We start from the raw sequence: 27014 nt of genomic DNA, 5'->3' as shown, positions 1-27014 counted from the left end.
ACAGAACCACCATAAAAAATATCTTAATGAAAAAGGTTAGTGACACTATGATACATTTGTTTATGCAATAGTAAAAGCAATTAATTGTCAAATAAAAACATAGGTTACACAGCCAACATAATTTCCAAGCAAAGCTCCGATTATATACAAATATGATTGCCATCAAATGTGTCAGCATGTACAACAACCTCCATGCTCGGGCACACCCACCATTATATGCCAATATCAAAACCATCAAACAGCCGCAAAGCCATCCTGTAATAATTCTCTACAGCATCACTTTAAAAATATTCACACTCATTCAGCCTTTCAGAGGCCTCTAAAACATGATTCATTATAACATAATATATTTATTTTAAGCTTTATAAAGTAATCAAAAGGGTGGTAATTAAGATTAACTTAATACAATGTGGTTAGTTCACAAGTTAAAAGGCAGCTCTTTGGCTTTTAAATTTCTTACACATTTGTTGATGCCATTGGCACTATAAGGGTATTAGTCAAACTTAACTCTTTACATTTTAGTTTTTTTAGGGCATATATATATATATAGGAGAAAAAAGTAACTTCTTCCCTACATTATAATGCTATTTCAAGTCTCTTAGGCTTTTTTTTTTTATAAGATCAGCATTTGCATAGAATCTGCACTTGTCTGTTATAAAGTAGTGCACACAAGTACCCATTTTCAGCCACACAGATAATCTTTTTATTTTGTGTTTGGTTGCCAATCTTGACTCAAAATGCTATCCTTTGATCGGATGTAAGTACTGTGGATCTTATTTAAGGCCATGGTGGTAGAGGCAGTGTTTTTGAAATGTCTCGGTATCCACCCTTACCTATTTCTGCATTTGATGTGCTAATAAAGACTCCCCCCGCCCGCCCCCTCCTCCCCCTTCCTCCGCTTTCTTTTAGTCCCCCTTTTTCTTGATCCCAAGATGGAAGTGGGCCTCAAGGCCATTCTGAGTTTGAACTTGAGGTTTTCGAATCTCTTTGTCAGAGAGGACCAATTCAAGATTCTTTCCCTAAGTCAGATGCTCCTGACCTTGAATGTGCAGAATTGAATGATGTCCCTGGGTACGTAGAATTATTATGTTCAAGGCATATGGGCTGCAGACCACACACTAGTGCATAGATCGCCATCTGGTGGTGGGCCCGGATGATAACACTTTGTTGTTGTCTTGGAAGAGTATTTGTTTGGTAGATGACTCCTCCTGTAGGGCGTAGTGCGCATGGGCATCGACTCCATCTTCAGATTGGTTTTTTTCCGCCTTCGGGCTTGCTCAGATGTGTTTATATTTTGGTCCCGTTACCGATCTCCTTTCGACTGCCAGTCGTACATCATCCCATCGGTATTGTCTTCGATCGTGATTCCAGCTACCCGCGTCGAAGAAAGGCTTGCGCTTCTCGATTCCAGCGTTCGTCGGGCCCAACTGCGCCATTGGGCCTTTGGCTCATGGAAAGAACACCCTTCAAAAAGTGCCCTCAGTGTGGACACAAATTTCCTCACACTGATCTACACGAGGTGTGCAATCTGTGCTTGTTCCCAGAGCACGAGAGTTGAGATTGCCAGGCCTGCGCTTCGTTCCAGTCTAAGAAAACCATCAGAGACCGTCGAGCTCGAAGAGTCATGGCACAGTCCTCTTAGGCACCAGATCTCATCATAGATGATGCTCCAATCGATCTAGAATCTGAAGAACAGCAGCAGGACGACATTGTTTCCGAAGCAGAGGATTCAGCTTCTGGAGCCAGAGGGCAAACAGAAGATGACGAACCTCTTCCAGCTGGTCAACAGGTCTTGAGTTCAAGCGTCGTCCCTGTTCACACCCCCATACCGGGACAGGCTTTGGTTCCACCTCCGGGTCCCCGTGCACACTGACCAAAAACTTCTGATGCCTTTCAGCTCGGCAACGAAGAATCCTAAAAAGCTTCCAGGCGACTCGGGCTCGAGTTAGTCTGTCGGTCCCAACAAGCAAAAGGTCCTCAAACCGAAACTAACTCCGGCACCGAGGCAACACTCTGTACCGAAACCGGTCGAACCGAAAACAAGCTTAGCACCGAAAACAGTTGCCAAGCCTATCGAACTGAAGCCAACTCCGGTACCGAAACCAGTCGACCCAAAGTCCACTTTGCACCAAAACACACTTCGGCACCAAATGTTATTGACCCGAAACGTGCTTCGGAACCAATAATTCCGGATCCGTAAACATCCGATCCGAGCAAGAGGCACGACACCAAGTCTTCGGAACCGAAACCAAGATCTGCTCCAAAGACTGTAATTGACACTACAAAACCTTCTAAGCAATTCGTCCCCAAGCAAGACAAGTTGGTGCTGAAAAAGGATAGTTCCACATAAGAGCTTTTCCGCCCAGATCCAAAACAAAAGACTCTTCGTATTCATCCAAAGACTGGACATATAATTACAGTGCCTGAAAAGAGGAAGCGGGACCCTTCCAAAACACCTCCAGTTCCTCTAAAAAAACCTGCTTGAACTTCCCCTATAAGAATTCCTTCACCACTGCCAGAGCTACCACTGGACATTTCCCCTGCACACTCACCATCCACCACGCGCACTCACCATCCACCACGCACAGCCCTGCACCAGAGGATGATGAGGATAATTATTCAGAAGGGGTAGAAAATGAGCAACCTATGGATGACACAGAGGACCCAGACAATATTCCTGGACCATCAGATGATCCCTGGGAAGATTATATCGCACCAGATCTGCCACAAGATGACGCATACCCTTCTAGGCCATCTCCTCCAGATGACACTATAGGGTTTACTCAACTCATTCATAGGGCAGCCAGCTTTCATGGGGTAGATTTACACACTGATCCAGTAGAGGAAGACTTCCTTGTGGATACATTAATGTGATCACATAAAACCACTACCACATTACCAATACTTAAGGGAGTGGTAAATTTTGCACCGGAGGTATTCAAAGACCCCGTCAGAGCCAGGGTAATTAATCCCAGACTAGAAAAGAAGTATAAAGCAGCTCCAACTGACAAAGCTTACATCAAAGGCCAGTTGCCTTTAGACTCATTAGTAGTCTCAAACGCTAGGAAAAGAGCTAACTTGCAGACAACAGAGGATACTCCACCCCTGATAAGGAGTCCAAGCTCTTAGATGCTTCAGGAAAACGCACAAGTATCCAATGTCTGGAGAATTGCTAACACTCAAGCCCTGTTAGCAAGATATGATCGAGCTCATTATGATGAGCTAGAAACACTTATGCAACATTTGCCAGAAAAAATATAAAGCAAGGGATTCTGACTTAATACAAGAAGGCAAGGTCATTACCAATACCTCAATCCGTTGTGCGTTAGATACTGCTGACACTGCCTCTAGAGCAATAAATACAGGCGTACTGTTACGAAGACATGCCTGGTTGCACATCTCTGGGTTCAAACCAGAGGTACAGGCCAGTATCCTGAATCAACTTTTTGACCAGCTTCATCTTTTTGGTCCTACAGTTGATAATGCACTAGAGAAAATGAAAAAAGATACAGACACAGCAAAATCCATGGGAGACTTACAAACTCAGACTCTCGAGCGTCCTTTCCTCGCTCCTCTTACAGGGGCGCCTCCAAAGGTTTTCAAACAGACAACGCCCCCTCTTCTTAAAAGGCGCCCACCCAATCCTCGCCCAATAGAGGTTATTACAGAGGAGGGTATAGAGGTAACAACACTAAAGGTAGAGGCAGAGGTAACAACAACCGCAATGCCTCCAATCCTAAACAGTGACTGTCTCAACAGTATCTGGGTGCAACAATAGATACCTCTAAAGCAATTGCATTCCCCAATCTAACAAGGACACAAAGTATGCAAGCTCTTATACAAAAAGTCCGGCCACAACACTCACTACCAGCTCGAGTGTTCATGCAATTAATTGGAATGTTGGCATCTTGCATCTTCATAGTGCCAAACGCAAGACTCCAAATGCGACCCCTGCAAGAGTGCTTAGCAAGCAATGGAACCAGGCTCAACCACAAATAACAGATCTGGTGGTGGTAGACGACCGGACACATCACTCTCTGCAGTGGTGGAACACCAAAAACCTTTCCAAGGGCCGGCCGTTCATAGAGCCAGTTCCACAGGTGGTGTCAACCAAAGACGCATCCCTCACAGGCTGGGGAGCGCATTTGGAAGAGCACGCAGTACAGGGCACATGGACACCGCAATAAAAGCTACTCCACATAAACCATCTGGAGTTGCTAGCCATTTTTCTAGCTCTAAAATCTTTTCAGCATTACCTATCAGGCAAGGCTGGATTAGTCCGTACCGACAATATGACAGCCATGTATTACATCCAAAAACAGGGAGGAACACACTCCTTACAGCTCTCCCAGCTGGCCCATTCCTCAAAAAAATCTGTTAGCAGAGCATCTACTAGTTCACAATCAAGTTGTGAATCTGTTAAGTCGTCAAAGACAACAGATACACCAGTGGGAACTTCATCTTCAAGATCTTCTACCTTTCTTTCACAAGTGGGGCCAACCAGAGATAGATCTGTTCGCCACACACCGCAGTTCCAAATGCCCAAGCTTGGCCGCCAGGTATCCACACCCATTGTTCAAAGGCAATGCGATATGGATGAGTTGGTCAAACAAATTTGCATACGCTTTTCCGCCTCTCCCACTCATTCTGTTAGTGTTACGCAAGCTGGAGCAACATTCCCTCACATTGATTCTCATAGCACCAACATGGGCAAGACAACCGTGGTACACCACACTACTAGAACTCTCAGTAGTACCACATCAACAATTAAAACTCTCTCCACATCCACTGACACAGAACTATGGAGAGATCATGCATCCAGACTTCATGCAGCTCAACATAGCCATTTGGCTCCTGAGGTCTTAGAATTTGGGTACCTCAATCTTCCTCCTGATTGCATGAATGTTATAAAAGAAGCTAGATGTCCCACCAAGTGAGCATGCTATGCAGCCAAGTGGAAAATGTTTGTTGTTTATTGCACAAATAACAACATTAACCTACTAGATGTTTCTATCCAAAACATCATATGTTACCTGCTCCATGTACAAAGATGTAGTTTGGCATACTCCTCAATCAGGTTACATCTTGCTGCTATAGCAGCTTACCTTCAAAACAGACAACATGTGTCATTATTTAGAGTACCCGCCATCAAAGCATTTATGGAAGGACTCAAAAGAATAATTCCTCCCAGGGTATCACCCTCCCCTGTATGGAATCTAAATATTGTTCTCACTAGACTTATGGGTCCTCCATTTGAACCCTTGCATAAGTGTGAATTACAGTTCCTTACATGGAAAGTTGCTTTTTTAATTGCTATTACCTCACTCAGAAGAGTAAGTGAGAACCAGGCATTAACAATTCAAGAACCACGCCTTCAACTCCATCACAACAAAGTGGTTCTTAAAACAAACCCGAAATTCCTTCCACAAGTAATTTCACCGTTCCACCTCAATCAATCTATTGAGTTGCTAGTATTCTTCTCTCAACCACAGACGGTTGCTGAAAGAGCTCTCCATACATTAGATGTCAAAAGAGCGCTCCTCTACTGTATTGATAGGACAAAACCATTTTGTAAGACAAAACAATTGTTTGTGTCCTTTTCTCCTCCACATAAAGGTAATCCCATTTCAAAATCTGGGATTGCAAGGTGGATTGTTAAATGCATTCAAATTTGTTACCAAAAAGCAAAACGCACTATCCATTCCCCCTAGGGCTCATTCCACCCGTAAACTCTCTATGGCATTTTTTAGGAAATATTCCCTTAGATGATATCTGCAAAGCAGCTACATGGTCTACACCACACACATTTACAAAACACTACTATGTAGATGTGCAAGCAAGACAACAAGCTAGTGTGGGCCAAGCTGTACTCAAGACATTATTTCAAACTACTGCAACAGATACTGGTGGTCACCGCTAAGGGAGAGAACTGCTATGCAGCCCATATGCCTTGAACGGAAAATGCTACTTACCAGTATGCATCTGTTCTTGGCATGTAGGGCTGCAGAGCCCCACACGCCCACTCGCCTCCCCGGCTACCACATCTGTTCCAGTAATATCTTAATTAGATTCACTAGACAACTCCATCATTTCCCCAATGGCACAAAACAATCTGAAGATGGAGTTGATGCCCATGCGCACTACGCTCTACAGGAGTCATCTACCAAACAAAGACTCTTCTAAGACAACAACAAAGTGTAATCATCTGGGCCCACCACCACATGGCGATCAATGCACTAGTGTGTGGCTCTGCAGCCCTACAAGCCAAGAACAGATGCATACTGGTAAGTAGCATTTTCCTTCCATCTTCTGATCCTCCCAGGCTACCTGTGCTGATCTTTGCTGTAGTGTCATCCTCCATCAGAATGGCAGGAGTCCTTGTATTCCGGTGCTTGGGTGATTTGCTAGTGAATTCATGTTCCCCCTTACTGTTTTTGGACCCTCTGGTGCACACTGTGACCCGGTTTAATCAACTAGCAGAAAACCCACCTCACCCTGACTCGGAGACTGGCTTTCATTAAGCTGTATGTTATATTAGCCTGTGTTGATTTGTAAAGCACATTGTTGCCCAGGAGAAGGTATCCTAGCGCTGAGATGCCAAAAGATACCTTCAGCCCTGAAACAAGTTAATTTAAAACTATTATAAAACCCAGGTCATAAGATTGAAAAGATCTAGGTTCATCTTGTCTCTGTTAGAGATGGGCAGGTCGCTACACTTCTTGGGGCCAGAAAAGAGTAGGTGTAGCAGGGAACATAAGAAGAGAGGCATGTTCAAGGCATGTGAGCTGTAGATACACATGCATTGCATACTCCTGCCATCTAGTGTTTGGTCCGTATGTTTGCAAGTTGTTTTTCTTCTAAGAAGTCTTTCCCAGTTACAAGGTAAGGTGACTCCTCTTTTCAGTGATAGTGTGCAGGGGCATTGACTCCATTGTTAGATTGTTTTCTTTCCGCCATCATGTTTGGACGTGGTTTGCGGTGCTCTGGGCAAAACCATTCTTCGGGATCCCCTCTGTGCGCAACCCACTGTACCCTCGTCGGGATTGTTTCATACGCGCTACATTATTCTCCACGTGTCGAAAAAATAGGAAATATCTTAGCCTTCGGGTCTAGCCGCATCGGTTGACTTACACTGCATTCCGTATTATCCAGTCTTCCGCTAAAGGAATGGAATCAGTTTCACTTCCGTCCTCTGTGCCGCTCCAAGTATCGGTGCACCGACCTGCATAAAGTCTTCAACCTGTACCTCTCACCTGAGCTCTAGGAAGAAGATTGCAACACTTGTCGATCTTTCAGATCGAAGAAGACCTTGATAGATTGCCAGGCTCTACAAAGTGAAATGCAGCGACACAACATTGAACACACCGAGAAGTTACCGAGCAGGAAGAGATGGAGACTTCAGTAGCAGAAGAGGAGGAGGCCTCCTCTATTCAAGAATGGCCTCAGAAAGGAAGATCGAGCTAGAGTCCAAAGACATGCCAGCAAGACAGGGTGCAGTGAGTAACAAAGCTCCTTTGCCCCTTAAACATTCTTTCATCAACCAAAAAGCTTCTGGGTCACCACTGCCTTCTGGCCATGGTCGGCACCGAGAGACTGCTTCCACAGCTCCGCCCTCGGGCTCGCCACCGAAACAACCAGTCAAGACTTCCGGCTCAGGACCGAGTTAAGAAAAACTACCCTTTGGCACTGAAACCTTCAGTCCCAAAGGATAAAAAAGACCGGTCCAGCGCAGCGCCAAAAACAAAAAATGCTCATCAAAAGCCTCCGGAACTGATCCTTGAGATGATGCAGGAAAAGCTGGATTCTAAGCAGAAAAAAATCTGCATTAATCCAGACACTCTACACATACTAGCTAAAAATGTCACACCTTCCAAAAGGTCCATTCCTTCAGTGGAAATAAGTTACAAAATCCCTCTAAAAAAGAAAAAGGACATGGCTACAAGCCCTATTCATCCTGCTCCTCAAACCCCTCCACCATCTTCACCACCACTAGACCCAAACCATTTAGACATTACACCACAGGGTTCTTCGCACACGTAGCCTGATATTGATTAAAGGGGTGACGTTCGTCCACCACCAGTAGATCCTTGGAATGATTATAACATTGTTCCTCCAATGGATAATGATCCTGACCTATACCGTACAAAGCCATCACCTCCTGATGACAATACAGCATACCACAAGTTCATTTCCAGAGCAGCATCACACCATGAGGTTACACTACGTAAGGAATCTTTTGAGGAGGATTTTTTTATTTTAAACTTTAGGATCATCACATAGGACAGCAAAATCTTTACCTATGTTAAAAGCCATGATGCGAAATGCTGATGATATTTTTAAAGGCCCTGTAAGTTCTCGCATTTTAACACCCAGGGTTGACAAAAAATGCTAACCTCCTCCAACTGATCCAATTTTTATTAGTGAACAGTTGCCTTTAAATTCCTTAGTTGTGTCCAATGCCCGGAAAAGAGCAAATTCCCAAACTTCAGCAAATGCACCGCCTCCAGATAAGGAGTCTAAATTAATAGATGCACAGGGAAATGGGTGGCTGCACATTCCGCCAACCAGCCTATAGCCAACACACAAGCCCTACTAGCAAGATATGACAGGGCCCAATGAAATGAAATGGAGCATTTACTCCAATATCTTCCTGAAGAACACAGGACAAAAGGACAAGAATTGGTGCAGGAGGGGAAATTATTATCTAATTCTATCAGATGTGCACTAGATGCTGCTGATATTGCAGCAAGGGGTATTAACACCAGCATTCTTCTTAGACGACATGCATGGCAAAGAACCTCTGGGTTTAAGCCCAAACTTCAGCAAACTATTCTTAATGTTCCCTTTGACAAACAGAAATTTTTTGGACCTCAAGTAGATGAGTCACTTGAGAAAATGAAGTGCACAGGAGTGCCGAACTCAATGGGAGCACTTCAGTCACCATCCAATAGAGGCTCCTTTTGCAGCGAATTTTATAGATGAGGATACTAAGGTAATTCCTCAAATACTAATGTGACCTCTTACAGGTCAAACACACAACCCTCGCCATCAAGAGCTTTCTATAAAGGCGAGTACAGAGGAAACCACTTCAAAGGCAGAGGTAAAGGCATACTAACACGTACCTCTCCATCTTCCAACAAACAGTGACTTGCCTACAATTCCCCCTGACAATTTTACACCTGTCTGGGAAAGACTACAACAATTCTTTCCCATTTGGCAACCAATCACATCAGACAAATGGGTATTAGACATTATCCAACATTGTTATTGCCTGGCGCTTACCAGCAATCGTCCCAATATTCGACCTCGTATTCACAAACGCTTGCTACAACACCAACAGCTCCTCACACAAGAAGTATAAGCTCTTCTAACAAACCAGTTACATTACAACACCAAGGATCAGGCGTTTACTGTACTGCCAAACCCCCAAGAAGGCCAGGTCTCTACTACCAATCTTAGTTCTCAGAACGTTAAACCTATACATACTATCAGAAAACTTCCATATGGTTATACTGCAACAAGTGCTTCCACTTCTACAACAGGGCGACTTTATGTCCACACTAGACTTAAAAGACTCGTACTTCCATATTCCTGTCCACCCAGCGCATCGCAAGTATCTCAAATTTGTGAAAGCAGGAAATCAATATCAATTCAAAGTACTCTCATTCGGAGTGACTACTGTGAGTATTCACAACATGTCTATCAGTAGGAGCAGCTCATCTAAGAAGACAACAAATTCATATCTTCCCTTAGCTGGACGATTGGCTCATCAAAGCCAACACACAGCAAAAGTGTTTACAACATACTCAAGTTACCACAAACCTTCTCCATCAATTGGGATTTACAGTCAATGCCCAAAAGTCCCATCTTCAACCCTCCCAACTGCAACTATATGTGGGTGCAATGCTAAACACTCACACAGCTCTAGCCTCTCCCATTGCATCCAGAATTCAAAACTTTCAAACATATGATTGAGACTTCTAGCTGCAGATTCCTTACCTTTGAATTCCCCATGTGTCAGGCTGGTTTTTGAAACTTTTGCTGAGCAATAACCCTTGTGCGCTGCGTCCGGTGGCTCCATTCGGCTCCGTGTGACGTCGTCTGCGTCAGTTATAACGTCGCAGTGCCTATATAGGCACCAACAAGGCGCGCAGATATTAGTACTTTTATTTACACTGCAGTTAAGCACAGATCTGGGAAGAGCTACCCCTCTGCTGCTTTTTGGCAAGTTTTTTCTCGACTTCTGTCGAGTTCGGATTGTCGTGTGCGAGGGATGACTTTGAGGAAGACAGGTTTCAAGCTGTGTGGTGCTTACCGATTCCCAATTCATCTGTCTCTGGTGTCTCGAGCAAGACCACGATTCAAAGTCTTGCTCGGACTGCCGGGCCATGGCTCCGAAGACCTTGAGGGAGCGAGCGATAAAGCTCCTTGCTGCCCAGCAGTCTACACCGACCAGCGTGACTCTACGGAGGTCCCGATCAAAGAAGAGGAGGTCACTAGACTGCTCGCGGAGCCCTAAGTCCTCTTCATCCCACTCGAAGCCCTCTGGACTCTTGGCGTAGAGGCATAAGAAGAAGAAGAAGAGAAAGTCCAAGCGGACTTCACCTTCATCTCGGCTGGTGTTTGTCGTTGAGAGAGGTAGGAGCACCAACGCTGTAATGCATGGTTTTGCGGAGCCAGAGTCGACTTCACACCTCCCACCCTTTCCGGAAGCCGGAGCAACTCGCACTGAAAAGAATTTTAAGAGGCCATGCACCACGTATTTGAGCGGACCGACTCTGCTGGCGAGCAGTCGGGCCCGGCAGAGTCAGAAGAGGCCCCATCGGGTTCGACGCTGTCTGCTCAGGCCACGGTGCCAGTGGGGCCTCAAGGATCTGATCCGGGTTGATGCCGGTTGCGACCTTCCCCAGCGTCGGACCCAAGTCAGTGCCTATAGTGCCGCCGGTGTCCATCCTCATCTCCGATGACACGGATCCGGAACGATGTCGCTCAACGCCGATTCCAGCACTGATTGAACCCAGAGATTCACTGTTGTCACCCGAGCACTTTGAGGATGTGCTTAGCTCCGGAGAGAAATGGGAGGGATCTGTGGACCCTCTGGAAAACCAGGATGTCTCTGAGGAGAACTTGGACTGTTAAGGGGAACTTGGGGAGGCCAGTGGACTGGACACCTCCCCAGATACTGGCATGCTTTCTCCGCCAGCACTGGCTTTGGAGAAGGTGGAATCCTATGCCATGTTGGGGGGAAGAGGGCAGCTGAGGTCCATGGACTGGAGCTGCCCTCAGTGCATGATCGGTCTAATCTCCTGACCGAGGTGCTTCAACCAGAGGCTTCCACTTCCGAAGCCCTTTTGCCCTTTAATGAAGCACCTACAGACGTCCTTCTAGGCATGTGGTTCAAGCCTAGCACAGGGGCTCCTGTGAATAGGACAGTTGTGCACAGCCATCACCTGGCTCCCGGCTCCTCCGCCAACACCCCACCCCAGCAAGTTTGGTGGTGCAGGCCTCTATGTCCCAGGGTGAGTCCCCAGCCCTCCCTGCCCCCCCGCCACCCACCCCTTCCAGATTGGAAATCCAAGAGGCTGGATGCATTTGTTAAGAAATTGTTTTTTTCCTCCAGCCTGGCATTGCGGTCGCTGATTACTGCATGCTTATTGGGTCTTTTCTTCCTTTCAGTTTGGGAGGCTCTTGCGCAAGTGCTGCCACTGGTCCCAGGAGAGGCCCGGCTGTGATCTCTCAAGTGATCAAGGATGGGAGAGATGCAGCAAAATTCACTATATGGTGGGGTATAGATACCCCACCAGAACCAATGCACTAGGCAGGTCGATTTCAACGACAGTGGCATTGATGCACCACGCCTGGCTATGAACAACTGGCTTCTGGGTGGATGTCCAGGCTAATCTGATGGACATGCCCTTTGTTGGAACCCGCCTTTTTGGGGGAAAAGGCAGACTCTGTCCTGGTCAGGTTCAAGGACTCTCGGGCTATGGCCAGATCCTTGCTCCTCTCCTCCTCTCCTCGTGGCCAGTCTTCCTTTCTCCCCTTTTGTTGGCAACGGAAGGGGTTTCCATTTGTTTCAGCCCTATCCCTGCCACCGTCATGTACAGACTGCCCAAGCTGTGCGAGGATGTAGACGCGCTGCATTCCAATCCAAGAATGGAGGCCAGAAGTAGGCGGCCACACTGCCCCCAGGAGCCACAGCCTCCAAGCACTCCTAGGCCGATTCTGCAGGGCCACATTCCTCCAGTTGCTGGGAGATTTCGTCATAATCTCCCCCACTGGAGATCCATTACATCGGACAAGTAAGTCTTGCAGATCACCCAGGAGGGCTATTCCCTGCCTTTTCCTTTCCTCCTCTCATTCTGCCAAATCAGGAACGGCTGATGGAGCATCATTTAAAGTTGCTCCAAGAGGAAGTTACAGCTCTTTTGGCCGAGGGAGCTAAAGAAAGGGTCCCGGTTTCAGAAGTAGGCAGTGGTTGGTATTCCCGCTACTTTCTGATTCTGAAGAAAAACAAAGGGTTGCAGCCCATTTTAGATCTTTGGACTGTCAATCTCATACACAAGAAGAAGTTCAAGATGCTCACTCTACCTCAGGTCTTGTCTGCCCTAGATCAAGAAAACTGGATGGTAGGGTTGGACCCTCAGGCGGCTTATTTTCACATCTCCATCCTGCCGGGCCACAGGCGCTACTTGCGGTTCAAAGGGAACTTTGTTTACCTTGCTCCCCCTTGGACTTACTAGTGCCCTTTTGGGAGTTCACCAAGGTGATGGCGATGGTCGCAGCTCATCTGCGCAGGTTAGGGTTGTTAATCTTCCCCTACCCTGACGACTAGATGTTGAAGGCGTCTTCGCCCCAGGCAGTCATCTCCCTCCTTCAGACTGCGGCAAACCTCCTGCATGAGGTTCTCTATAAACGTGCCAAAGTCACAGCTGACTCCTCACTCTCCCTTTAATTGGGGCAGTTCTGGACACAGTGCAGTTTCGTGCCTATCCTCCCAAGCAGAGAGTCCAGGATATTCAGGTTATGATTCTGATGTTTCGGCCTCTATCCTGGATTTCAGTGAGACTGACTCTGAGGTTGTTGGACCTCATGGCCTGCTGCATCCAGTTGGTGAAGCATGCGAGGTGGCGTATGCAGACTCTGCAGTGGGACCTGACGTTCCAATGGGTACAGCATCGGGGAAATCTCACCGACATGGTCCTGATCTGGAAAGACCTGCGAGAGATCTGTAGTGGTGGTTGATGAGCCGCGATTAAGTCAATGGCAGACCCCTCTCCTTTCACCAACAAGATCTCATTTGTGATAGATGCTTCACTTCTGGGATGAGGCGGCCATCTGAGAAAGGTGAAGATTAGGGGATACTGGTCTCCGGCGGAGTCCGGGCTCCACATAAATTTGTTGGGGCTTCAAGCGATTCGGTTGGCATTGAAAGCATTTCTTCCCTCTGTCAAGGGGAAACTAGTGCAGGTGTTCATAGACAACATCACTGCCATGTGGTACTGCAACAAGCAAGGTGGTGTGGGGTCGTGGACCCTTTGTCGAGAGGCCCTGCATCTCTGGACATGGCTGAAACAGCAGGGCATAATCCTGGGGGTTCAACACCTGGCAGGTTCCCTGAACACCAGGGCAGACGTACTCAGCCTTCGATGCCTAGCAGATCACACATGGCGTCTCAAGTCAGAGGTGGCGCAAGGTCTCTTTCAGCAGTGGGGTGAACCTTGGTTAGATTTGTTTGCCTCCGAAGAGAACGCGCAGTGTCAGCAGTACTATGTGCTGGAGTTTTCAAGGTGGCTATTGCTCAGTGTCGCGAGTGGTGCTTAGGCCTGCTATAGGCCTTTTCGCCCATACCATCCTGCCCAGGGTTCTGAAGATCTGGAAACGCCAGGAAACTTATGGTGTCAGTGCGCTCTATAAATTCCCCTTAAGATAAGATAAGATAAGATCAGGAGAGACCCGGCCCAAGTCATTTGGTGGCTCCGGGCTAGGCGAGGAGAGTCTGGTATCCAGAGCTTCTGAAAATGAGCATCGATCCTCCAATCAGGCTGCACATTTGGGAGGATCTTCAGTCGCTGCAGCAAGGGAGGGTTCTCCATCCGAACTTGACACCTCTGCGCCTCCATGCGTGGAGATTGAGCGGCGACACTTGATGGCTTTTGACCTTCTGCCTGAATTCTATAATGTTATTCTGGCGGGCAGGCGTCCCTCCACTAAGTCGGTATACGTTTGCCATTGGCAGATATTTGTATTCTACTGTACAAAAAGGTCTATTGACCCTCTTTCTATTGTACTTTTTTTCCTTCTAACCCTTGCCCAACAGGGCTCTACTTTGGGAACTCTCAAGGGTTACCTTTCTGCTCTGTCAGCTTTTTTTGCGACTGCCAGACCAACCCTCTCTCTTCAAATCTCCCATTGTACATAGGTTTCTGAAAGGGCTGGCTCAGCTGTTTTCACCTACACCCTTTGTCATGTCGCGGTGGGACCTTAATTTGGTCCTCACCTATCTGATATGCGCTCCTTTTGAGCCATTGCACAATTGTCCCCTCTGGCTGTTAACCATCAAAACAGCCTTCTTGTGGCAATTATATCGGCACAGAGGGTGAGTGAGCTGCAGCCGTTATCTTGTTTGTCTCCTTATCTTATGTCCTTTCCGGACAAAGTGGTACTTCAAACCCTGGCATCCTTTTTACCGAAAGTTGTGACCTCTTTCCATCTGGGTTATCCATCACGTTGCCCATCTTCTTTGCTCACCCGCATCCCTCAAAGGAATTGGAGCGGACCCAAAAAGAGCATTGTTGTTCTACCATGACTGCATTAAAGAATTCCGGGTGGACTGCCAACTCTTCGTGGGGTACGTGGGAGTGAAGAAGGGAAGGGCAGTGCATAAAAGGGCCATCTCTCGCTGGGTTGTTCTCTACATCAAGATCTGTTATGCCCTGGCAAAGAAGCAGCCTCCTGAGGGATTAAGGGCCCATTCCACTTGGGGAAAGACTGCGACTTCAGCCTTGGCTCAGGGTGTCCCAGTCCAAGATATCTGTCAGGCAGCAACATGGGTATCTTTGCACACATTCGCAAAACATGTGCAGCGATCAGGTCTGCAGGGACAGCCTGTAAGGAACGTGCAGCTAGATAGTCTACCAGGTAATGTGTTACCGAAGGTAAGTAACTTGTTCATCGGATAGAGACTTCTAGCCGCAGATTCCTTATCTTTGAATTAGATACCCAAGCCATACCATCCCGGTTGGTGGGCTGCGGACCAATATGCTAAACTAGGAAATCCTGCAGGACCAAACAGGCAACGTGCCCCTCCCTGCGGACCTGACCGTTGCACATATTTTGCGAACGTGTGCAAAGATACCCATCTGCGGACTAATATTGTAGGGCTAGGGTTACTCCCCTGTTCAGGGCCCTAGTTTTACACACGACTATGTCAGTTACTTCATGGCTCTGCGCTTCTGGCATGGTTAACACTAAGAGTACTGAGGTCCGCATGCCTGGGTGGCACCAATATAGGCAACACAGCGTCATAACCGATGCTGCCGACAATGTCACCCGGTGCGGAATGGAGCCACCCAACGCCATGCGCAAAGAGTATTGCTTAGCAAAAGTTTCTGATCCAGCCTGACGCCTGGGCCAATTCAAAGGTAAAGTATCTGCAGATATAGTCTCTGCCAGATAATGTGTTACTGAAGGTAAGTAACTTGTTCTTTATTACTACAGTTTCAAAACAACCAACACCTAATAGTCAGAACTTTCATGCAACTATTAGGGATGATGGCATCATGCATTGCAAAAGTGCCTCACACCACGATTACACATGCGCCCTCTACAGGAATGCTTTGCACGTCAGTGGAATGAATCACAGGGTCAATTAAAAGGTCTGGTGTTGGTAGACAGCCGCACTCATCGGTCTCTGCCGTGGTGGATGAAGGGCAGCCCTTTATCAACCCGATTCCACAAATCGTACTAACAGCAGATGCATCTCTCACAAGTTGGGGTTCCCATCTCCAGCATCTAACAATTCAGGGTTTATGGGACACCAGACATGAGTCTCCACATCAATTACTTGGCGCTTCTAGCAGTTCATCTTACACTATAAGCTTTTCAGCCTCACCTCATAGGGAAAGCTGCACCTCACTTCCAACCTTCTCACACAGAACCATGGAGAAATGAGACATCCAAACCCAAAGGAGCTCAATTAGCGATCTGGCTCCTGAAGTCATAGAGTTTGGATACCTAAATCTAACACCAGGTTGTATGACCATTCTTAAAGAAGCAAGAAAACCTACCACTAGAGCATGTTATGCAACAGAGTAGAAAAGGTTTATTATGTATTGTAATAATAACACAATTGATCCGCTAGATATATTTATACAAAATATTATTTGTTCTCTTATGCATCTGCTGCAAGTTGGCTTAGCCTATACACCTATTTGACTACATCTTGCGGCAGTAGCTACATATCAGCAAAACAGACATGTATCCTTATTCAAACTTCCAGTAATTAAAGCTTTTATGGAAGGCCTTAAAAGAATATTACCACCCAGGGTACCACCTGCACTTGTCTGGAATCTTAAAATTGTTCACACAGGCTTATGGGTCCACCTTTTGGGCCATTACACAATTGTTCATTACAATTTCTTTCATGGAAGTTTGCCTTTGTAATTGCTATCACTTCATTAAGACGTTGGTGGGCTATAGTCATTAACCTCAGAAGAACCTTGCTCTCAACTTCATAAAGATAGAATAGTTCTTCGTACAAACCCAAACTTCCTTCCAAAACTAGTTTCTGCTTTTCATATTAACCAATCAGTTGAGGGACCTGTGTTTATCCCTCAACCTGATCAAGTAGCAGAAAGGGCTCTACACACACTTGATGTAAAAACAGCACTATTATATTGATAGAACAAAAGATTTTCACAAAACAAAGCCACCTTTTGTTGTGTTTGCTCCATCTCATAAAGGAAATCCCATCTCTAAATCCGTTTATTTCTAGATGGATTGTTAAATGTATTCAAACTTGCGATGTTAAATCTATAAGAACTTTAACTATACCTCCTGGAGCACATTCTACTCACAAAATGGAGCATCTATGGCCGTTTTAGTTAACATTCCCTTAGCTGACATATGTAAGGCAGCTACATGGTCTACACCACACACATTTACCAACCATTATTGTGTGGCTATATTAGCATGTCAACAAGCTAATGTAGAACAGACAGTGCTAAAAACATGTATATCTACAGCACACGTGCCTCAATCGGATTATGTTACTTACCCTGTAAACATCTGTACTTGAAATGTAGAGCTGTAGATTCACATGCACCCTCCCTCCTCCCCAGACACCTGTGGTTGTTGCAGTTCTTATTATCCATATTACATACGCATGGACATCTCTGTACTACACTTACTTACTCCTTTCTCACCCTCTTTCGGGAAAAAAATCTAACAATGAAGAATATGCCCATGCGCACTATCACTGAAAGGAGTAGTCCCCTTACCTCGTGACTGGGAAAAACTTCTTCAAAGAAAAACAACTTGCAAACATTTGGACCCAACACTTGCGAGTATTCAAAGAATGTGAATCTACATGCCAAGTACAGATGCTTACAGGGTAAGTAACATAATCCTTTCTGGTTGTATGTTATGCCTGAGTCAATAAAGGACAATCTTGTTAAAGTATCCAGGGCCTCTGCTTTCCACGATCGGAAATTACCTTCCTTGGAAATCCAACCCTAGAAAAAATACCTAGGAGGGCAATATTGCTCCTCAGAGGTACAGCTTCAGGGTACCCTGTGGTGTGATCTACCACAACAAAGATGTACTTTTGCCTGTGTGAGGGGGTTTAATTGGACCAACTATGTCTATTACTACCCGCTCAAATGGTTCACCTGCAACTGGCAGAGGCACTAACCTTGCCTTTGTATTCCTTCCTGTCGTGCCACTCATCTTGCAAGCTGAACAGGTCCTACAGAATCTATCTGTCACTGCGCATCGTTGACCAGTAGTGCAGAAGGTCTTACCTGTCCTGGGTTTTCCAATCCCTAAGTTCCATGCTAAGGGCAGTTCATGGGCCAATAACACCATGAATGTACTCTGTAATGGCAAAAATGCATAGAAATTGCACAGACCGTTCTAGGGGTTCACCTTCTGGATTCGGAGTTGTAACCCACAAAGTTCAAGAGGCCACCAGCAGTTAGTCAGGAGAGTCCTGGATTTCTCCAGGAGCAGAGTGCTGCAGGCGCTGGTAGCTGGTGTGATACAAAGAAGGGTAGAGGTGGTATCAGGGGTCACCTAGAAACAGGCTGCAAAAGGGGACTTGTAGGCAAGTCCAAGAGCTCCCAAACAGGGTTTCAGGTGTCAAGGACATCTGAAGAACAGGAGCATAACCGATTTGTTGGTACCCAGGCTGGGCAGCCTGGGTGCAGAGCAGGTTGGTCAGCTGGGCCCTGTGCGCAAAGGTGATCTTCATGGTCATGGGCAAGCACCTTGCAGGGACAATTTCATAACTGTTGAGCAAATCATGGAGTAGGTCTCGGGGATCTTGATGCCTCTCAATGGCTTCCTGGGCTTTTGGAGCCCGGATAGGACTTTTATCGGTCGGTGTTGGTTGCAGGGCATCCGGTACCCCGGGGATTTGTATGGCTCAGCTCCATCCTGTCTTCTTACTTGGTGGGGAGACAAAGTTGACCTTCCAGAGCACAAGTACCTCTTCCTGGGTGGTTGCAGCGTCGGTCGGGCCGGAGAGCTCCAAGTCAGTAAACCGGACTTGCGGGTTCAGTACCTGCAGTCTGCAAGATAGTAGTTCTCTACTGCAAGGGAGTTCTTGGGCGATTGGCAAAAGCCTGGAAGCCCTCTGATATTATTTGAGGGCTCACAGTTGCAGGACAAGACAGTTCACCATGATGGTCGGGTCTTAAGGCAGCAGGCAGGGTTTCATGCCAAAAGTCAACAGCTGGCACTCAGTTCTCGGATTCAGCAGCGCTTCTTTATTCGTGTTTTCTTTAGATCTGTCAAATCTGAAGTTCTGATTGAAGTAGGCCACCTAAATACTCAATTTAGGGGTTCCAAGTCTCCAACACAAGATGGAGGATTTGGAAAAGTTCGGTCCATACCATCTTCCCCCGCCTTAGGTGTGGTGCTAGCTAGGTGTGGGCCCACCTCCTAATGTAACTAATTTTTCTTCCTGTCCTCCCACTGAAAAGTGGGGTCAGGACAGGGGAATTGGCATTTTTCACTATCTGGGGTCATATCTCAAAGGCGGTATGGCCTTTGTAGCTTTCTGCCCTGGAAGGCAGTTCTGCTTGGACAATGTGTGAACACCTCCACCCAGAGCAGGCTTTGTTACCGGCCTCTGAGAGCTGAAACGAGCCGGCAACCACACGAGTTGTTGGTAGTTCTTCAGGGGGCACCTCTAAGGTGCCCTCTGTGTGCATTTGTTAATAAATCCGACACTGACATCAGTGTGGGTTTATTAAGAAGTGATGTTTGGTACCAAACAACTTGGGGTACAAGGCGGCCGTCATGGAGCTGGGGACTTCGTAAGGACAAGTAATCAATCCATGTACTCTGTGGCTTCCCTGTTCACTTATAATGTCTAGGAAAAGACTTAAGCATTGCAGGGTCCTATCTGCTCAGGCAAATATGTCCACAAATGGAATATAGTGCAGCATGCCTACGTGCTGTAAGGCCTGCTTATAGGGGGTGGCTTGCCTATATCTTTTGCAGTGTCTGTAGGCATTACAGACTGGGCTGTCGAATCTTCGGTTTTGTCTGCACCAAGACACTTAGCCTGCAATGGGTGTTTGCATAATGTTAATGAGGGGTCCCTACGGTGGCACAATTTGTGCTGCAATCCTATTGGACCCTCTTCCTTCCCAATGCCCTGGGTACCATTTACAAGGGGGCCATTTACAAGGGGCCTGAAGTCATGCCAATTGTGGAACAATGGTAAATTTTTGGGAAAGAGCTCTGCCACTGGGGACCAAGTTAGCAGGGACCCAATGCACTTTCAATCAACATCACATCAGGTAGCAGGGAAAAAATTGAGGTACCATGCCTGAAAGGGGCACTTTCCTACAGTCACTATTAATTGGTTATGGGACTGAAAAGCCTTGGTCTCCATCCCTCTTATCCACTCATTCCTCACACAATATACCATGAATCCAAGTATCAAACGCAATACCATCCGCTCTCTTGGAGTAAGGGAATCTCTGCAGGCATTGAGCTTGTTTCAGCCCAGACCACCTAATGTGAGCTTCCTTCATTTGCTTGTAGACCATTGTTCCGCCACAGGCATGACTGCTGCCCCTTCCAGTGGCATACACCCCATTAAGGCTGCTGCCTTCGACACCTCATTTAAGGTCTGCACCTTACACACGACCTTAAGCCTCACAAACAATCCCGAAATATCCTGTCCTTCCACATACACAAAATCTTTTGGAACCTTGGCATCATCCTGGCCTGACCTGGAAGTAAAGTTCTCTATCCCATATGGAATTGTCATTACTGCCATCCTACATTTCCCTCTCTCTCAACAGTCATCTTTTCCCTCTCAAACTCTTTCCCTTTCCTTCTGTTTCTCCTTGCTTACTCTGTTTCTTTTCTATCTCTTGTATTTTATCTTCCCAGGCCCATTCTTCCTATCTCTCCTGCCTCCTTGTCTCTTGTTCCTGGTGAGCTAGTCTTAGCTTCTCCCTCTCTCATCCTTCCCAGCCCTAGCTTTCTGAAGTGCCAACTGTAAGCTCAACCCACCCAAAGGTTATACTCCTGAATATGGAGACAGTGGTGTCATAGAAATTCGAGGTTGTGTGCACACCTGAGATGTTCTAAAAACTAAAGATGGTGATTCTCTTGGTGAAACTATGAAAAATTAATTGGGGAGCATACGGTATGTATCTGGGATATACCTGTGCTAAAGGGATCCTAGCGCCTCAATCCACACCACTCTCTTCTTGGGTTCCTACCCTGATTCCCCCCAGAGTCCACTACAGCCTCATCCCTTTTACCCAGTATCTTAAACTGTTCTCTAATGAAATTAGGAAAGACCTCTCTGTTGCTAATCCTGGGAATCCTCCACCCTCTGTCCCTTCATAAATCCTTCATCTGATCTATCAACATGGTTCCGAGGTCAATCCCAAACCTGTGTTCTCCATTACCTGTATGTGTCTCCTTTGTGCATAGAAGAAAAATGCATAGAAGAAAAAAGATAGCACTTATTGCAGTACTGGCGCAGATTGGAAATGGCCAATGCCACCTGTGTATCTTTGGCTGCTAAATGTACAGCGTCCCACCGCTTCCACAAATTGTGAGAACCCCTTCCAGAGGGCCATGTGCCACTCAGGGGTCTCTGGGACCAACTGAGATGGCTGAAGCCTTTTATTCCCGATGTCCCAAGGCCCGACCTACTATGGACCCTAAGCTATTGGGCCAAGTACCCTTCTGTACTTGACTCTGTGCAGCTGTGGACAAGCAGTCAAAGGCTCCATCGAGGTTGGGGAGGGGTGTGAGCATAGTTCTCACAAAATGAACAATAAATGAATGTCCAGTCAAATACCCGAATGGAGCCCCAGCAAGGGTGCGGCGGTGGCGCCATTGCTGTCCTCGCGGAATCTGTCAGGTGCAGATCAGTGTGCGGCTTGACCCACTGGACACAGCAGTAAGCCTCTCGTCTAGGCAATGACCGGAACCCTTGGCCACCGTGATACTGGCAGCCCCTCCTGCTATATTGGGTTGCTGTGTTACGATCTGGGCGCTGACTCTTCCGCTGTGATTGCCATCTCTACGGCGGCCCCATACTGGGTTGTTGTGTTATGATCTGGGCACAGACTCTTCCCCTGTGATCGCCTTCACTACGGCGCGCCCCTCCTGGCATATAGGGTTGCCGATTTTGGCGGTTACAGTCTCATGCTCCTGGTACAAATAGGTTTTAACAGTAGCCGCCTCTGTCATTAGAGGTCACTGCAGTGAGGCAGTGCAGACCTGGAACCATAACTACTTCAGATCACGGCAGCCCTTTCCTGGCATACAGGGGTCGTCTGACCATTCCTGGTCACAGGCAACAACCCAGTCAGTGCTCATCTGTTCTCACACCTCGCTCAATCAGCCTTCTCAGTAGGGCTCCCCACTGGGTCTTGCTACCTCCAACACACTCCTCTTCCCCACAGGGCACACTGGTCTTGGCAAGCACGCAGGTTCTAGGCTCCAGAGCAGGTAATATTGATTTTCCCGGGTGTTGATCCCTCACCCAGCAGGGAGACCTTAGCCAATGGTTCTGGTCACAGCCAGAAGTCTTCCCCGGGCTGCTTGACAGATGACCACGTTTATGGTCTCAACCTCCCTTCTTATAATCAATTTCCAGACACCAAAATGTGATTTAGGGTCTGAGTCTTTGAAGATTTATGTTGGGGTTCTGCTTTTTTTTAATTATCCACTTCTCTTTTTGTTCTTTTCTCTTGAAAGGATGTATGTCACAGCAGGCAAGACTCCAAAGCTGATTAACCAACACCATTCATGGGAGTGACCAGAATTCACACCTGGGGGTCGGCCACAATATGTGCATCATAAAGTTAATCCCGGACTGTTAGCCCACCTCTTTATGATTCCCTTATCTGCCCCATCTCCTTTCCTGAGATGTGTCCCGGCCCTTCCTTGTTTGTGATCTACCACTAAAACAACTTTTTGAAGTGTAATGGGAGAGTCCCTTCCTCCCCTCTTCCAGTGCTTGTCCCACCCAGCTCACAGTAGTGTAGCAATGCAGAAATCTGTGTGGGGGATTCCTCTACTGCTCATGTCTTCACCAGGCAGGTCTGGGCTTCCAAAATTGTCACCTAGAGTCCTCCAGGTAATGTACCGTTGCAGGCACACTTGCAATCCATGTACATTCACAACACACTTACTCTCCAGTACTATTACCTCCATGCATTGCACCACTATAGAGACACATGCATTTAGCACACATATTCAGTCTGCGTGCACTATTCTGTACTGTAGCTTTCCTGTATTGTACCAGGGTACAAACACACCCACTACCAGCACACACACTCGCCACACAAACATCCACTGCAGAGTCACTATTCCTGTGATGCACAGTACTCCACATCTACCTGATGTAGCACATGGTGAGTGAAGTAACAAGCAGCAGAAATTTTAATAAGGCGAGTGAGCCTTGTGCTGCTTAACTCCTGGTGACCATTAATAATAACAATAGATAGCAACAATCTGTACTGTCGAGGAATGCACAATTTCTTACGAAAAATTACATTTATCCGGATATACTAGGAAAAGCCTCTAAATGGCACACTATGTTACAAAAATGAAACTGACACAAATCTATATCGTACACAGCATATTATCATTTATATATCGTGAAGGAACACATAAGTAGTGTACCCAAGACACATGACTGTTTTTATATATAAAATTACATTTATACGTGCCATACAAAAGATGCATTACATAAAACCTAATCCAACCAACAACACACTTTGCAAGATACAATAGACAGAAAAAATTACTCAGTTGGGCATCTGTTCATTACCGAAAAAATTGTTCAAACATAACTATATTCCTTAGGTGTAGGTATGTAAGACATTGAGACAGAACACCTATTCTTATCGTTGATGTTTCGACCCTCAAGGGAATATGTGGGAGTATAGTGCATCATCGGTTTATTGTATCTTGTCAAGTATTTTGTTAGTTGGATTATGTATATGATAGACTGTTAGTTGAAGATTCCTTACCTTATGATTTTCCTCCGGTGTCAGTCTTGATCTGGAGATTTTTTTCATCAGCAGTACCCCTGTGCGTCATTAGGTGGTGTTGGTCAGCTCCACGTCAGTCATCGGCACAGATGCCGCCCATGCACATGACGTCAGTTCTGTCTTTCTTTTTCCGCGCCAGCCTAAGCGCAGATCCGGAGACAGCTACCCCTTAGACATTTTTTGGCTAGTCTTTTTCGATTTTGACAACTTCTTTTTAGAGTCTTCAAACTCCTGGTGCGTCAAGGGATGTACCAGCATCGAACCAGTTACACGCCTCCTGTTAGTGGGCGATGTCCGTGACCGATCCGTACCTCGTGTGCTTTTGGGGTCTGGAGCGCGACCACGACCTGAAGTCGTGCTCCGAGTTCCGGGCCATAGACCCAAAAGCTTTGCAGGAGTGGTCCTGAAAGCTACTGGAGCCCAGGCACTCGGCTATGCCACATTCTCGTTTGAGGGGAAGAGCTCGAACGGTCGCAGAGCCCACACTCCTCACACTCAAAGATGTTTAGTGGCTTGTCCTAGTATATCAGGATACATTTCATTTTCCTTAAGAAATTGTGCATTCCTTGACAGAACCGATTATTGCTATATATTGTAACTCCTGGTGACGTCCGTAGCCTTCCACTGCTGACGGTAGGACTTTGGGCACCCACCCTTCCCGGTCCAACAAGATCACAATCCGTGAGACAGACTTATGTCATAGCGCACACACATGATCCGTGTTTACCTAGGACACAAAATCAGCATTAGGAATCTAAACAGCACAGCAGGGTAGGCAGGGCAGGTGTAGTCGTCTCTAACCATATAGAAGACTTTTCCGTCCCAACACACACAACACAAGCTGCTGCTACTTTTCTGATTTTATAATCCATGGTCACTTTGCATCTAAGGAAACACCTAGATTCTACATATGGGCCACAGGAGCAGCAGCCGCTTCAAGGTCTGTTGCCCTCTATTCATTGATCAAAAGATGCAGTTGTCTGCTGAGCAGTAGAATCTGTTTTATGGGAATTTAGCTGGAAACAGTTTGAGTGCATCCTGATGACAACTGCACTAATGCATGCATGTTCGAAAGTTGGCCAGAGTAGCGACAACATATCAGAGATGGTCCTGAGGATCTGTGTATCATCCGCGTATAATCTGTGTAAGAAATTCTAAAACTGAAAGAACGGTCCTGCTCTGGCAAAGTGGACAGCTAGACTTTGACATGGGTGAGACGCAGGGAAGAATACCCTGAGGCACACCTTACATCACTGAAACAGCTGCCGAATTGAAAGGTACAGGAGTTACCGTCTCAGTTCTGTCAGTTAAAAAAGAAGCAAACCATTTAAGGGCAAGATGGCTGTACGCAATCTTTCAGAAGTGGTTAATCAAAAATTAATGAGAAACAGCATCAAAGATTGAGGACTTCTCTAAAAAGGCCAAGGCAGCAGAGCCTCCTAATCCAGTATCCTATGTTGATTGTTCGTAGCAGCCACCAAAACAGTTTTAGGGCTGTGATTAGCTGGCAAATCAATTGAGAAACATCCAAAAGACCATTTGAGTCCATGTCATTGTTAAGCTGTCAGTACTTTCGCGAAAATGGACATTAATTTGATATCAGGTCAGGCGAAGGTTTTTTCAATAGAGAAAAAACTTAAGCATGTTTGCAGTCCATGGGAACAACTGGCTGAGTTAATGGACATATTGAATAGAAAGGTAAGAGGGGGGTTCGCACATAAGAAGGAAGAATAATGCACATAAGTGTGCTGGAGTTGCTAGCTGTTGTGTAACCCTGTAGGCATTTCTTCTCTTCACCACAGGCCATGTGTTGCAGATTCTTTGGGACCTCTAAAACCTATAAAGGTAGAGCAGAGTAGATTCCAGGCACCCTGTGCTGTTAGGCCCCATGCTTGTTGCAGTGAGCGCTAAAACTGGGAATTTGTCCGGTAACTCCTATTCTGTAGGTGCTTTAAATCCCAAGGCTCATGCCTTGCTTTCCCTGTCAGATCATGAATGGGGCCTAAACACTGATGTGATGGGTACTCCCTGATGGGGCTTCTCTGCATAGACCTGTCAAGCTCTCTGTACTTCCCACCACATCTTTGGGGGGTGTCTTCCACTTGAGCTGGTAACAGGATCCATTTCTTGTTTTCCTTTCGAAACTGTGAACCACTTCTTGCATTCCATCCGCATGAAAATCTTAAGGCTTCTGCAGAATGTATGAGAAGATGGTGGATAGATTTTCATTGTCCTATAGTGGATAAAGAAGATTTGTTATGCTGATCTGCAGACACTCTTTCTTCATCTAGAGACTAGATCTGCTTTTACAGCAAGCTGGTTTGGTCCTCAATCCAAATCCTTGGACTCTTTCTATGCAAGCATGGAGATTGAGAGGTTTCAACCTCCTGCCAAAGGTAGCGTATGTCATTGTGATTAATGAATCCCAGCTACCAAATCTGTTTACTTAGGGCACTGGGACGTTTATCTGTTGATGCCAGCCTTACTTCCTTTGAGACTTGTCTGTCAGAGGTTCTGCACTTTCTTATTCAATTGAGTCTAGTGGTCTGTGCAAGAGTATTTTGGCACCCTGGTAAGTCTTTGTTGTTCAGATCGCCCCTGGTGGCACATTTCTTGAAAGGTTTCCTGTCTGTCCCCTCTCATTTCTTTTGTTCCTGAAACCATATTTTGAATAATTGCAGTTTTAAGTTTCTTTTGACCCTCTCAACTGTCCTTCTGATGTCCATTACTTTGCCCCAAAGGCTCGGAGCTACAGGCCCTGTTGCTCTGGTAGCTCTTTACTCTGTTCTACCCAGACAAGGCAAACCTGCTTACTTGCCACTTTGTTCTACCAATGGTGGTGGCTACATTCTTAATGCTTCAGTGTATCACCCTTCCATGTTTATACCACCGTCCTCACCTTTGCAAGAAGATGGAGCAGTTGCACAATCTCAAACCTAGGCAATCTGTCTCATATTGCATCGATCAGACAAGTTCAGAGTGCCTAGATAACCAGCTAGTTGTGGTTTGTGCTGGGGCTAGTAAAGCTTAAGGTACTATTTCTTGTTTGGTCCCTCTTTGTCTTAAGATCTGTTGTGCCCTGGTAAAGAGGCATTCTTGTGCCCTAAGCCTAGACCATAGTGTCTTCTACTGCCCTGACCAGAGGCATGCCTTCCTGGACAGTTAGTTATTGTTGCATCCCTGTGCTAAGCATTAATGCCTGATGTCTCAGGCACGGAATGATGGATCTATATATCTCTGTGCTGAATGATT

At 46.3% G+C, this 27014-nt stretch overlaps 1 protein-coding gene across 10 annotated transcripts in view; it reads left to right on the top strand.

Moving 5' to 3' along the window:
- Window positions 1–27014, top strand: part of LOC147718545 (phosphatidylinositol-binding clathrin assembly protein-like) — an 882838-nt gene that overhangs the window by 679362 nt on the left and 176462 nt on the right. The gene's annotated exons all lie outside the window — the stretch shown is intronic.

The sequence above is a fragment of the Lissotriton vulgaris genome, chromosome 4_1 (genome assembly GCF_964263255.1).
Source record: "Lissotriton vulgaris chromosome 4_1, aLisVul1.2, whole genome shotgun sequence".
In the NCBI taxonomy this organism is placed as follows: Eukaryota; Metazoa; Chordata; class Amphibia; order Caudata; family Salamandridae; genus Lissotriton; species Lissotriton vulgaris.
The sequence above is the reverse complement of the archived record's forward strand: the minus strand, read 5'-3'. Positions and strand labels throughout refer to the sequence as shown.